This window comes from Euprymna scolopes, chromosome 33, assembly GCF_053919585.1.
Source record: "Euprymna scolopes isolate OS-2025 chromosome 33, ASM5391958v1, whole genome shotgun sequence".
Taxonomy (NCBI): domain Eukaryota; kingdom Metazoa; phylum Mollusca; class Cephalopoda; order Sepiida; family Sepiolidae; genus Euprymna; species Euprymna scolopes.
Window position 1 is genome coordinate 61,334,975 of NC_136514.1, and position 15,538 is coordinate 61,350,512.

The 15,538-nt window shown below is 33.8% G+C and overlaps 1 protein-coding gene across 4 annotated transcripts in view; it reads left to right on the forward strand.

Annotated features, from left to right (window-relative positions):
* Positions 1-271: 271 nt before the first annotated feature.
* LOC145258255 (uncharacterized) overlaps positions 272-15,538 on the forward strand; it is a 231,701-nt gene continuing 216,434 nt past the window's right edge. For all 4 annotated transcript variants that reach the window (XM_080116233.1, XM_080116235.1, XM_080116234.1 and 1 more), the window contains exon 1: positions 272-1,299. The gene's annotated coding sequence lies outside the window, so the exon portion shown is untranslated. The remainder of the gene's footprint in view (positions 1,300-15,538) is intronic.

The following is a 15,538-nucleotide window of genomic DNA, read 5'->3' on the forward strand; positions in this document are numbered from 1 at the left end:
TTTATTTATCTATAGAAATAAATGAGAAAGATTCTTGTTTCGTGTTAAAAATGAAGTTATTAATTAAATATTTATTATTTTTAATTAATTTTTCAAGTATTAAATGTGTTGAACTTTGCGAAGAAGCGATAACGAACCGGCAAATCCAGCTAGTATCTTTCTTAAAAGAGATTGAAAGTTTCGCTCGACGACGCAACTTTTTTTCCTTTTAAGCGAGGATGGATATATATATATAATATATATATATATATGTAATCAGCTGAACGAAACTACTTTATACTTTATGCGGGCAGGCGTACGCGGTTTACCAAGTTACGAGGAAGGAGAAGGGCGGAGGAGCAAGTTTAAGTAGGAAGGAGGAGGCAGTTCGGTTCGTCATATTCTCCTCCGGCTTGTAAGGGCACTCCAGCAAGGCTGCAGTCGACCTGCAAGAAAGAAGGAGTGGGAGAAGAGACTCTTTGCTTATTATTGAAATAAACGCTTAGCGGCGAGATTAGTAGCCGGGCCGACGCTTCAGTTTGTGGGTAGTTGCTTGCAAGCAACAGCAACTCAGCAAAACACTTTTAGAAAAAAAAAAAAAAAAAAAAGACACTAATTACTAAGGCAGAGACGTTTTTCACAACTCCCCTCAAGTGCGTTTTTTTTTTTTCATTCATTTATTTGTTCGTGTATCGCTGACGATTGTTGCGTGTTTTTTTTTTTTTTTGTTCTTTTGGTCCGTTTAAAAAGATCTATCTTTTTAAACGCCGAAAAGAAAAAAAAGGAATAATAAAGGATTTACTTAACATATATAAGGTATTTTCTTTGACAATCGTCTATGTAAACTTGACAGTTTTGCTGAGTGAAAAAAAAAAATAAATAAATAAGACATAAGGCTCTCCCACCGACGCGTTAAAAAGCAAATTTATAAACTTAAAATTCAGGTAAATGATTAGATATAAATGTATACCACCTGAATTTATATGCTAAAACTTTAATAACAAAACAGTAAAACCTACATAACAACTTGAATACAATATACAAACTTTTCGTTATACCTTACTTACATTGACGTTACACTATCGAACTTAACGTGTATCTACGTTCGCTATTATTGACTGAGGAAATTATGATCCTATTTCGACTTTGATAAGATCACCGACGGAAAGATCAAAACAAAGCAAGGACTTATTAAAAACGGGTTGCTTACATTCTGATTAAAAGAAAATGAACTTGGCTTGATTATTAAAACCGCTTGACGCAAGGGATTTTACAATCTGTCGGCGTAACATCTCTATTTACTATGAGAACGAATTAATCGTAAGTAAAGAAACATTTTTTTTTATTTTCTTATCGGCACATGCGAGCACATAGAATAATTTCTGGTTGACTAGTGTATCCCAGGAAAATGCGTTTCAATATATAAATACGATGTATTTATTCGGTAAGAATGCGCATGAAAAAAACAAAACAAAAAAAAAAACAAAAAAAAACAACATTTTTAGTTTCTCGAGAAAATAAAGTTGAAAAAAGTTTATTTTTTTCTACTGATTTGAATAACATTATTAAAGCTATATTTGACAATAAATACAAGAGTAATTACTTTAACATAAAGGGAATAAGAAAGTAATTAACCTTGACCTTAATGAAACGGGGGAGTAACTGAACCAAATCTACAGGGATTCTATGTAGAGAGGTAGCAGCATTATACATAAACTTCTGCATGTCAATGGATTTACAGAAACAGGAAACCGGAAGGGAATTCCAAAGTCTAGCAGTTCGATGGATGAAACTACAAGAGTAGAAGGCTTTCTCGCATTTAGGATCTCTATAGAGTGAAGGGTTGGGATTTTGCTACTTGTAGGGTTATTCAGGGGTATTTTCGTCGAGGGCTGTCATGAAACACTTGTGTGTTTCATGAGAGCTCGGCAATTTCCAGCATGTTCCGTAAATCACAATTTAATGTCGATATGAGTTCTTGTCCTGTGGAAGTATTCACAATGTTCTTCTTAATATATAACGATTATCTGTTTGTAATACAATATAGGGAATTGGTCACAGAATCGGAACTCTTGAGGAATGGGGAAATTGGTAGGTTTTCGATTATAAGTGAAAACAAAGTTTTTATACTTTTACCTATAAAGATGGTAAAAAAGCAAATATCGGCATTAAGCAATGCACCTTTGCGCAAGGAGTGAGCTTCAAAAAGATAACAGCGAATATTAACAAAAGATGATTTAAAAATGTGCTGTTTTGCAATTCTTTAGATGATGATTGAGAATTCGGAGCATCATTCAGACTACTATTCTCATCTTTGCTGTTATTTTCACAACGTTTCAGCCAATGTATAGTCTGACATTCTTCAGGTCCACGTTCTAGAAATTCAAACCTATTAACCTTTTATTGGTATAGGGACAGAGTAGTTAACAAAAGCACTCTCCTCGTGTTAAGAATACTTTAAATAATAATAGTGTTTTTAGAAACACATTTTTTAATTGAAGAGCAAGCCTTTGTAAACTGTTCTTTACTTTCCTCATTTTCACTTAATCTACAATCCGTCAGCCACATAGACACTGATCGTTTCTTTTTTTTAACAATAGTGGCTCTCTTGATAAAAAAAAAAGTCTTAGCTTTCGAAACACAAACAAATGATTATATTCGATGGTGGCCGAAAAACTTTTAGGTGATTTTTCAGAATAGGCAACAGCAAAAAAAAAAAACATGTAAAAAATAAATACACAACAAATACATGTTACCAAATGCAAGCTAAGTTAAACTTCTACATGTATGGATATATTTTTTTGTGTTTTAACATATTTTAAGGTATTTATTACATAGAAATCAAGGTGGGGTAGAGGTTAATATTAGTAGAAATCAACCCAATGAATGCTATCAATCATGCTAAAATGTAATTTTCTACAAGTATTTTGTTTAATTTTTGATTTTTGAGGAATTATCGAAACTTCCCAGATAACTGCCTAATGTTGACAATTTCTTTTTTGTTCTCATCTAAGGCACATTACTACGTGTGTTTCAAACCAAATAGAAGCTTTAAAATGAGTTAAACACAAAACATTGTCTATAGAGCTTGCCTTTGGTCATGTTTATTTGTTATATAGTTGCTTTTTTAACAGTTTATTTTTTTGTTTGTTGTCTATACATCAAGATGCTCTCAAATGTCAGTAAGATGGGAGAATCTTTGTTTTCGGTGATTACGAAAATGAACATGTTGCTATGCTTACAGTTATTGGCTCTTTTGTAGAATGATGGCGTATCCAATAAATAATGTTTATATTGGATCTAGGAAGGCAAATTTGCCATAATGCTTAACTTTCGCGATAATCATTACTATTATCAACATAAAATATTTTAAAAGAAATATAATTAAATAAAACGTCAAAAACAATTTCTTTTGCTAAATAACAATTTATGATTTATTTGCGTTTAACTATAATTAATAGAATGTGATAATATTACAGAAAAATATAAAGTGAAAAAAAGTATAAATTAATCATGGTGATATGTGCAAGTAATAATGATATGCATGAAATAAATTCAAATTGTTTAAATTGCTTAAATTCTACAACCCGACAAAACTTCGCAAAATTCACACAGAAACATTTCATCTTCCAATCCCTCATCTTTTAAAGTTTTTTTCTTTTTTACAACTTTTCTAATTCGGATACCTGGTAGAGTTGTTGTTGTTGTTTTTGTTGTTGTTGTATTATTATTATTATTATTATTATTATTATTATTATTATTATAATAATAATAATAATAATAATAATAATAATAATAATAATAATAGTAGTAGTAGTAGAGTTATAATAATAAACAGTCAAGTGCATTTAATACCAGCTTTCTCTCTTTATTGTTTTATTGTTTTTAGTAGGGACGGGTAATGAAAGCGAAAGTAATGTTTTTAAAACCCCAAATTCATAAACCTCATGGAATAAATCCGTCCCATACACAATTATCGCACTTTATTTACATTTTCAGTTTTTATTAATATTTATTATTTAATATTAATTAATAAACTTTAATCTAAATATTTATTTAAAAACTATTAAAAACATATATCGCCCATTTAAGTTACTTCATGTCCCTCCTTTCATTTTTAAGGCGAATTACCTCTTATCTATACCATCATCGAAACTGAATGACCTCCGACCCTTTAACAAAGAAATTATACTTTGGAAAGCTGAATGGAAACTTTTAAGGCAAATAATACTTAAAGCTTTCAATGTGATTTTTAAAACAACGTTCGCACAATAATATTCATAATTACCGAAAAAGAATTTAATTTGAGAGAGGAGTGCCGTCTCCAACGATAATCTTTATCTCTACTTTTATATAAGAAACACTTTATCTGTGTATGTGAGTTTTTTTCCTTATGAACTACTAAACGGCTGGGTCGATTGTTTTTGTATTTTATGTGTCTGAGAATATTTTTAGATTTTGTATCGGAATGCCTTCGATAAATATCGATAATCGAAAAAAATCGGATTAAAGAAGGAACAATCCAATTTCCACTAAAGTTAACACCCCTATACAACCTAAATGTATAAATGCATTTGATATGTTTAATCGCCGGACAATGAAAAGGGTCCGGCGTATAAAATCAACCTTAGTTTTTGATAAGACAGGGACACGTGCGAAATGAATGCTTCCGCTTAGGCCACAACTGAACCATGATACTTTAATTTGTATTTTAAACTTAAATTCAAGCTATTACATAAATTAATTTTATAAAATCAACAGGAAGTTCTCTGCAATATATTGTGGACTATGTCACTGTAAGCGAAATTTATTCTCAGTGCAACGCGGTGGGCCCCTGCAAGTCCAGGCAATCAATCGATTTGATTGAAAATATACGATTTTACAGATTTTGATATCAATAAAAGTATTGGAAGTGTTGAAAATTCGTTGATTCTCATTCAACCCCTGGCAACATCGCATCTCCCTGCTAGTTCATTATGAAATGAATCTGACATGAATAAATGAATACAATGAGGAATTTACTCACGCTGTGATTATACATTCAATTCACAACTTTTATGCCAATCAACCACTTAAAATGAAACCATCTTAACGTCACAACGGCTCTAATTTACTTTCTACTAGCATCTTCAAATTAATGTAGTTCTCAATTCAAGTATTAACATTACCGTCAAAGTGGAGGTTATGTTTTTAGTCATATTTTCACAAGGAAGTCGCCACTTATCAATGCCTGAATGCCACTCATGGATGAGGGTTTAAGACTGTAAGTTGGTCGGTCAGGCAACAGCGCCATGACCGGTGCGGTGAGATGCAGGTAGAATTTGATTATTTAGGAGGACAGCTCAACAAGAACTTGTTTACATTGGGCTTTAAAACGAACGTGTTGTAGTCAGCTGGAAGTCAGTCTAGCGGTATATAGCTGTACAAGCGATCAGTTCTAGGGAAATAAACTTTTTCATGGAATTTGCATTTCAATTTAAGTACAACTGGAGAGGGAGGTAAATTGTTGACAGTAGTGTAGCTAGATGTGTTTTCGTTGTGAATGTTTTGCAATATGGCACAGGTTTGAAACCGGTTTTGAACCTTGTCAAGATAGAAAATGATGCTCCGAGCAGCTTCTCACCAAATGCGGCAACAGTACTCAATTTTAGGACGTATTTAGCTCTTATACAAGTAAAGGATTGTATCGAGAATTTGTCACTGTTACTATACAGCTAATGTCCGCTTCGTTAAACTTTTAGAGATCACTTTGATTCCTTTTATCGTAGAAACTCAATTTTTTTCGCAGTTTATGTATGGATCGGATCCGCTTTGATAATATAACAGCTATGCACAATTTCAACCAGATCAGATAGTTTTTGAGTTGCTATGGTTTGAATGGTATTAATTCGGGAATATTCAATAAAGCAAAGACAAGATAATATTTTTCCCATCGTTATGTTGTCTTGACGAAGGTATACAATCGCATAACTAACCTGTGTTCTTTTTTTTAAATTAAGCAATAATAATATGGTTCCTAAGAGAAATAATAGATTTCAGTGCATAATGTGTAATTTATTTACTAATTGGTTATATGAATAAGCCATTATTCCTACGAAGCAAAAATAAGCAAAATATTAAAAGGTACCGGAAATAAATATTACATATTAAGATATGCAAATTGAACTTGATAACACCGAGTAACCATGGCGATCACAATCTGTTGCGTTACAAATCATCCCAGGGGTAAGGTGTTTGTCGTGTCTTTGATAGATGAGATAAGTTTGGTACGGACATATATACGTAGACATATATTTATATATATATATATATATATATATATATATATATATATATATATATATATACTAGCAAAAGTACCCGTTATTGACTGGGTTCAGAAACAGCCTACAGAAAATGGACTCTGATTTATGAAAGTATGATAGGTTATGAAAAGGAAGAGGTGTAAAGAGATAGCTTCGAATTTGGGGGTATCAAAACCAAAGCAAAATGTGATGAAAGTAAAAATAAAATAGATAAACCCCATAATTTATTATACCATACCCGTTCACACTGAAACACTTATCACAATATTCTGTTGATCTATATTAAAAAACCTTGCTAAACTTTGTGACATATTTCCGTTCTATGGAGGTCAGGCGCGAACGAACACCCCATAATTTTATTATACGATATTTCTTCAAACTGAAACATAATTATCAAAGTATACTTACGCAGATAGATATGAAAAGTCTTTATTAAAGTTTGTGCCTATTTCCAATTTATGGAGGTTAGGCGCGAACGCAGACCCCACAATTTTATTATACCATCCCTATTTAAGTTAAAACATACTTATCAAAGTATTATTATATACATCATGTATATCAAAAACACTTGTAAACTTTTTTTAATTTTTTAATTTTTTATTTCCATACTTTGTGGATCAGGCGCGAACGCAGACCCCACAATTTTAATGAACCACCGTTCTGCCAGATCAAACATACCCATTCCTGTGTCTCGATACATCTTCTATCATTATATGCAATTAGTTTTTTAAAATAGTCAACCATGTATGAGCCTATTCGTGACCAGACACACACACACATTCAGGTTTATATATATATATATATATATATATATATATATATATATATATATATATATATATATATATGAAAAGTACATTCGACACAAACAAACATAAGCTCAAAGAATAGGCCCATTGTCAAATATCTGTGTAGTATGGAAAAATATTTGCATACCAAAATGGATATTTTGTAAGTCAAGAAAAAGGCGACATGTCCAAACATTAATATATGTGTTTCTATGCCTATATATATATATATATATATATATATATATATATATATATATATATATATATATATATATATATATATATATATATATATATATATATATGAGAGAGAGAGACAAACACATACACACGAGAGACACTATACTTGGCTGTTAAGATATGACGATACGTCACTAATATATAAAAGTATGGTATTCGGAGTTAAAGAATATCTCCTGGATACGACTGTAAATTTGCTCATAAAAATAATAGTGCACATTCTTCTAGTGATGTTATCTCAAGTAACAATAATAAGCTGGATAATCCAGCAGACTAGGTGAATTCGTGTATATATATATATATATATATATATATATACATATATATATATATACATATATATATTGACATAGTTTACACTAGTCGATTGGGAAGAGGAAATGAGAAAACTTTTTGTTCTTCACATTTTTAATAACTCAACGTTTGATATGGGAAGAATAATCATGATTGAACACTCGGATATCTATCCAAATATGTGGAATCCCTAGAAAGGGAACCGTTGATTTTTGAGAACATACCTCCTGTAGTAATATTAAAACAAAAGTTATATATAATACAGTGTACTGAAAGTATCTGAAAACATATAATCATATGCTATTTCTACTATTATTTGGTATTATGTTACTTATATTTCAGATTTGTCAGCATGAAAACAAATTACTTGAAACGATAACACAGATGCATCTTTAAACTATCCGATTATTTTGTCTTATACTTTAAGATTATATATATATATATATATATATATATATATATATATATATATAACAAAAGCCGGTTTTACTGAACTAATACATCTCGCTGAAATTAATTCCTTTACGTTTTTGTAATAAATAAACCTCACATAAAAGTCCATATTCTGCTGAAGTACCTCACAAAATTAACAATAACAATAAAGAGCGGTCTTTATTCTGCAGAAGTATCTTTTACTGATTTTAATATGTACTATATGTTATTGTGTTCGCACCGTGATTAAAACAAAAGAGTACGAACCATGCTATATGTAGATATGATTTTCAAGTATAAGTCAATGTTTAAAAATTGCGTATGAATAATTGTTTTTTGTTTGTTTGTTTGTTTGTTTGTCGTGGAGGGAACAAAAGTATGTCGGTCGAACCCCGTTATGTACTAGATCAAATTAAATGTCCCAATCATAACTGAAAGCGAAAAGTTACCGTTTTCCGCATACGTTTGAAAAAGAGAAGTTATATTTTAGTACTATTACTACTAATACTAATCTCAATAAAAACAATAAAAAATAATAACAATAATAATACTAAAAAATGAGCTAGTAGTAGCGGTAGTTATATAAGTAGTAGTTGTAAAAAACACTAATAATAATGGGCGTAAGATCAATGAGCGCTTTACGAATATCTAGCAGTGATATAGGATCGTGTTTTACCGTGTGTTTTTATGGAGCCGAGACAAAGAGGAAAAAGGTAAATTTATGCTGTTGTACATATGAATGGCGCAAACCGCGAGACGAAACTCGAGAAGTGCGTAAATAATGTGCTTGTATCAGCATGTGTCTGCGTGTAAGATAGCTAAACTAAATGATTTATGTAAGTGATGGTTGTATGATAAAAAAATAAAAATAGAATAACTCATAAAGCCATGTATTCAAAGAATGTTTCTGTGGCTAAACGGAATCGAAACGGACTCAACGAATGTTTTTACGTGTTCGAAAAATAAGAACTGTAATCTCAATGTGTATTGCTGGCTACTGATTGTCGGCTATTCCGTCATTCTTTTAAACTAAGAATGAAAGAGGGCGTTTGTTATTTTAAGTTTTTAGGCAAATGCAATATGTATAAAGTTAATGCATGACAGACGTCTAATTATTCACGTAGAACGTAGCTATGTATGGCTTTGAAATAAAACGTCCAGGTGATTTCTGGTTCCGTGGGAGGATTAAGAGGTGTAATATTAGCTACTGCCTGTCTTGGATTAAGTATTTGAGAGAGTGAGGCGAAGCGGATAATTTATAATATTTATAAAACGGTTACGAGTATGTGTCTTTTGCGCGAAAACACGCTGCAGTATTATCTGGAAATGGTGTGAAAAATTTGTATGGGAGTTGCCTCGTTTCTTTCCTATGTTGTCCGATGTTGAAAGGGAAAAACTGTTTTTATTTTATTATGTACATATATATTTATATATAGGGAAAGAGAGAGAGAGAGAAAGAGAGAGAGATTGTTGTTATGAGGTCATATTTTTACATTTTCGTAAATAAAAACTCACCCAAGGGAGCAGTACACCTTAATACCCATTGAAATATTTTACTCCCTAGTCCTTCTTAAATTACACAATATTTTTGCTGATTCAAATAAATTGGAGCGCATTTCGATCGTTTTAATGAAAAACACCTTTTAAGCTATAATAAGTATTTTAGTTTTCATAAGAGCAAAATGTTTTTGATTTAAAATATTTCAGAATCCATTCTCTTGAATTAGGTTACGTTGAACCCAGTGAAATGCGATCCTCCATATTGAACATGTTTCATTTCTCATATCAACAAGATATAAAAAGTTGTTACAATACACAAAATTATTTCGGACGTCGTAAGACCTCCTCAATAAGGCACATGGAACTGGCTTGATATAATGTCTACAAACGCGAAGCGTCACATTCAAATTTTGTTGGTGATTTTACATTGCTTTCCCTAATACCTCTGAGAAAACATTGAATCCATGTATCCCACTTTATACCTAAGATGGTAGGGTAAACTTGCTACACAAACAATCTAGAGTAAAAGCTTAGAAACAATGCAGGCTTTTCTCGGTTTATCAATTTCAGCCCTTCTAAACGTCTCTGTGTCACAAGATTCAAGCAATACAAGTTAGATATTGTTAGAGATTTAGAACCGTTTGTTTTACTATAGACCCCTTCGCAACGATTCTTACAGAAGTATCCATTGTCTCTCAAGATTGAATCTTCAGTCGTATACATCATAATTTTCATGCAGATTTTACCATTAGCAATGTTTTTATTTTCTAATTGTTAAAACCTTACTCACTCAAGATCTTAAAACTACATGTGCTTTCCTCTTTGATCATTAATATTATCTCTAAGACAGAGGTTATGATTTCGCTCTTATTTGTTTCTGTACATATAGCTTGACTAATCGTTACCAAAACTAGTACACATATCAGCCATTGTGTAACTTGGAACATAATTCATTTGGCGATATTTAGGTCAAAAAGCAAGGTTACTCTCACAACCACACTTTTAGCGATCACTTTTATTCTTTTCACCGTGGAAACGTAATTTTTTTTAAGTTGATGTATGGATTTGATCCTCTCTGATAAAATGGTTACCATACACAATGTCGACTTGGTCAGATAAATAGTTTTTTAAAAGTTGTCATTGTTTAGATGGTATAATCTCTAAGCGATAAAAGCCGGGATGAATCGATGATGACAACGTGTTAATTTTTAGAAGGGGGTGCATAGATGATTAGAGGCAAATTCTGGAGGCAGATGACTGCATGAAACGCTTTTATAATCTTGAGAAGGGACTGGATAATATAAAGTAAGATGAATTTATAACACAACCACACAGTCGGTGATTGTGAAATATAATAAATAATTATGAATGCTGTTCATATTAACCATTTTGTTCTAATGTAGATTCCAAACAAACACTGTTCACGCCTAGAACAGGAAGCTACTAACACAATTATGGGTAAAAGATATTTTTTTTTTTTTTTTTTTACAAAGGCATCACCACATTATCAAGGCCCAGAGGCCACTCAAGGATAAGGGTTAAAGAGTGTACAGTAGAAATTGGTCAATATAGTAATCATTAGTAATGGAAATTTGGTAAATTTAATAACTTATATGGAACGGCTCATCAAGAACTTATTTACTTTAGACTTGAACACAACCATATTGTAGTCAGCCGGAAAGCAGGAAAACGGAAGACAATTCCACAGGCGTGCAGTTGTAAGAAAGAAGCTTTGTTCATGGAATCTACGTTTAGGTTTAGGCACAGATAAAGAGTGGGGGAAATTATTGATAGTGTTTACAGCTAGACGAGTGTTTCTTGTGAAAGTTTGGCGAGGGGGGACCATAGATTGAAGCTCAGTCGAACACTTTCCATGAAAATAACGATACATCAGAGACAAACTCGCAACATCTCTTCTGTGAGATAGAGGTTGCAAGGAGGAGAAAAGGACATCTCCTACGAGGCTACGAAGTCTATTTTGAACTCTATCAAGGCAGGACAAGTCCTTTCTAGCAGCTCCTGCCCAGATGTGGCAACAGTATTCCATCCTTGGACGTACTTGGCTCTTATATAGGTAGAGAATAGCATCAGCAGTGAGATATCTACTGGATCGATAGAAAGATCCCACCATTTTTCCAGCGGCCTTGGCAACAGATTTGATATACGTGTTCCATTTAAGATCAGGAATAATGGTCAAGCCCAGAAGCTTGTCAAAACTTGAGGCCTCCTGAAGACGAGAGCCATTCATTTCAATTGATGACAAATGTGGATGATTTAAAGAGAGAAGCTTGGTTTTAGATGCATTAAAAGTAACCAGCCACTCCTTTCCCCATTGTACTACGTGCTCAAGATCAGAGGAGAGAGAATTGGAGAGAACTTGATCGTTTACTGTCTTAGATGTGGTACCATAAATGGTAGTGTCGTCAGCATAAATGTCTACAAATGATGTAAGGATATGATTTGGAAGATCATTAATGTAGATCAGGAAAAGAGTTGGGCCCAGGATGGATCCCTGAGGGACACCGGCATTAATACTGTGAGCTTCTGATTTTTGCCCCTCAACTACTACTCTTATGAACCTATCAGAAAGAAATGATTTAATAATCGAGAAGACTTTTCCAGCTATACCATAGCTAGCGATCTTATGAAGTAAACCTTTATGCCATACCCTATCAAAGGCTTTAGATATGTCAAGAGCAATTGCCCTAGAAAGATTGCCACCATCGAGAGATTTGCTAATCCTATGCGATATAACTGTAAGGACATCTGCTGTAGATCTAGCAGAACGGAAACCATATTGAGTGTCACTAAGAAGGTTATTTTTGTTGAGATGTTTGATTACTTCTGTATTTAACACAGATTCTAGCAACTTACTCATGACGCACAGGAGACTTATTGGCCTGTACTGAGAGGGGGATGAGCGATCACCTGAATTCTTAAATACAGGGCATACTGATGAGATTTTCCAGGGAGATGGGAAACTATTCTCCTTAAGACAACGTTTAAACAGTTTTGTAAGTATGGGCGCTAATTCAGGTTGAAGTTTTTTGAGTACTATAATTGGAATACCATCAGGGCCAGTTGCTTTACTCGAATCAAGGTTTTTGATTAGCTTGGCAACATCACGTACAGATATACGTATATCACATAGCGTGTTTTCTGATACAGGAGGAAATATTGGGGGTTGGCGGTCTTGGTCGCAAAGGGTAGAATTAGCTGCAAAGTTCTTGACAAAGAGTTTGGCTTTGTCTGATGCTGACGAGATTACCTCAGGTCCATTGATAATAGTTGGGATGGAGCACACGCTTCTGTTCAGGATTCTGTTTGCTATTTGCCAAAACTGGTGGGAACCAAGCCGCTGCTCAGCTACTTTGGACTTAACAGATTGAGCATACAACACTCTTGCGTTCCTTATTACTTTCTTACAATGGTTGCTGGCAGTCCTGAAAACGGCTTTAGTTTCCATACATCTATTACGTTTGAAGCAGTGGAAAAAGTGATTTCTGTGCGCAATGGCAGCAGCACATTCTGGAGAGAACCATGGCTGGCTGTTAGGTTTTTGCTGAAACTTTTTAGAGGGTATGAAATGGTCAATACCTACAATTAACCATTCAGTTAGGTCTAATACTATAGAGGACACATCCTTTTTAAACATGGAATGCAGAGGTAGATCAGATATAAATGTACGGAAGCTATCCCAGTCAGTCTTAGTGTATCGATATACTGTACGATGAAGAGGTACGTCTGGGGACTTATTACATTTCATTTTTATCTTAATTGATACAACAGAGTGGTCGGAAGATCCAAGAGGCGACAGAACAGAAACTGAACATAGTTCAGGGCAAGTTGTGAGAAAAAGGTCTAGTAGGCTCGCATACTGGCCGTCATTATCGGGCACACGGGTAGGTTCCTGAACAATCTGAGTGAGGTCATAGGCAATGGAGAAATCATGACAGAACCTCCCCTCATCATCGGTCTTGTTTGAGTGGGTCAACCATTCGACGTTGTGAACATTGAAGTCTCCACATATGTGAATGTTAGCTGAAGGATAAGTAGAAAGGACTTGGTCAATTTTCTCAGATATGCTTTGAAAGATAGTAACTCCGCTGTTGTGGGGGCGATAGAGAGTAAATATAAATGCAGTAGTGTGAGCTAAAGCAACCCGGAAGCACATATAGGGTAAGTTAGGATCTTCCCTGGAGATGTCCCTCCCACATGGAAAGCTATCTTTAATATAGGCACATATTCCATGCCCATGGCGATCTTGGGGGTCAGATTTAGAAGTTAAGTTAGAGTATCCTGAAATTGCAAACTCATCTAGGGAAATAGCCTGTCCAATGCCAGTTTCACTTAAAAATAAAAGGTCTGGTTTAGTCTCCTGTAATTGGGTTTCAACCTCTGGAAGGTTAGAACGAAGACCCCTGATGTTGGAGAAGGAGACATGGTAGTAGGGGTCTACGTTGGAAGTTGGAGAACCGGGTTTAATCGTGTATTTTTTCTTGAAACTTGTCATGATGAAATTTTGGAATTTGTGGACTAGGTCGACAGATTTACTTAGAGCAGGACAGAGAGGGGAAATTAAGAGAGAAACAGAAACGAAGAATTTTTTTTTTATTTGTAGCTAATGATAAGGTAAAGCCGTAACAATTACCCACTAGTATGGCATCGAGAGGCCCCACCAGAAGCTACTGCATGGTCCAGAATCCATTCACCAAATGGCAATACAGCAGCCCCAGTACTTTGCACCTGCTGATAGGACAGCCTCCTTAGTGGTTAATCCAAGGTTCGGGTCCCTGACTATCAGGCGGATAACGTCAGCCCAGACAAAACGTTTACCTCCAGCACCCTTACTAGTGACATGGCTACAAGGATAGACATAGAAACAGAAAATTTCCGCCATCTCAGCCAACTGTTCGCAAAAATACTGCCAACCTAGAAATTTAAAAAATCTGTCAACGGACGAATATCCCAGTAAGGAATCTGACGTTTTGCATAAGAAAAAGCTTAATTCTAAAAATGGATCTCGGAACTGTTAGTCTTTAAATAAATGAAATGAGTCGCAACTAGAAAAAAAGTGCATGCTAATAATAAAGAATCAATAACGCATTTACATTTATTTTACACTAATTCACAAAGAGACCATTTTTTTTTGTCGCATCCCATTATGTCGTTGCATAATAAATCAAACACTTAATTTGCTACTATGATCATCTTTATAATTCAAAGGTGTGTGTGTCGCGGCATCACAGTTTAAGAGTCAAAATAATCACAGATTAGTAATCAGCGCTTAAGGGGAGGCTAACGATACTGAATGACAACCTAGATGTGCCTAGTCCTAATATAGCTCATTCCACAGAAACGCGTTCACTTAAGACGTAAGCAACCTTCATTTGGTGTCTGCTGTAAGTACCCGATGTCTTTCTAGAAAGAATTCTAACTAGAAAGACATCGGGGGAACGAATACCAAGAAAATCCATCTGATACATTCGAACTGCATAAATTAATGATTCCCAACAATAACAGCAACAAAATCTTAAATCACGTGATTAACAATAAACTAGCAACTTCACAAAGAGATAAAGTAAAGCCTTAGAAATTGATTTCCTAAAATTACGTAGAACCTGTAGTTCGACAGTAAAAAAAGAACTAACTGCAAATAACCCGAATTTTCTCCGACTAATTGTCGAGGGTGTATCTATTTTTTTTTTATTTCATAGGCCTAATTCTTCGAAGAACCGACCCTTCAAGGAAAAAGGATATGTTGCTCTAATGATGTTTGATGAAGTTCATTTTCTAGCAAGTGACATTCGCTAATAAATGCCAAATATGATTATAAAAAAGATGTTGCTCTTATAAAAATGGTAGTTTTTGTGGCGCCTGTAGAGTATAATTCTATAAGTCGAAATAATGTTGACCGTATTTATTTACTTGTGGTTTAAAAGAAGAGAGGAAGCTGTATTTTCTATCGTTTTCGTTTTATCCGTACTCATTAATTTA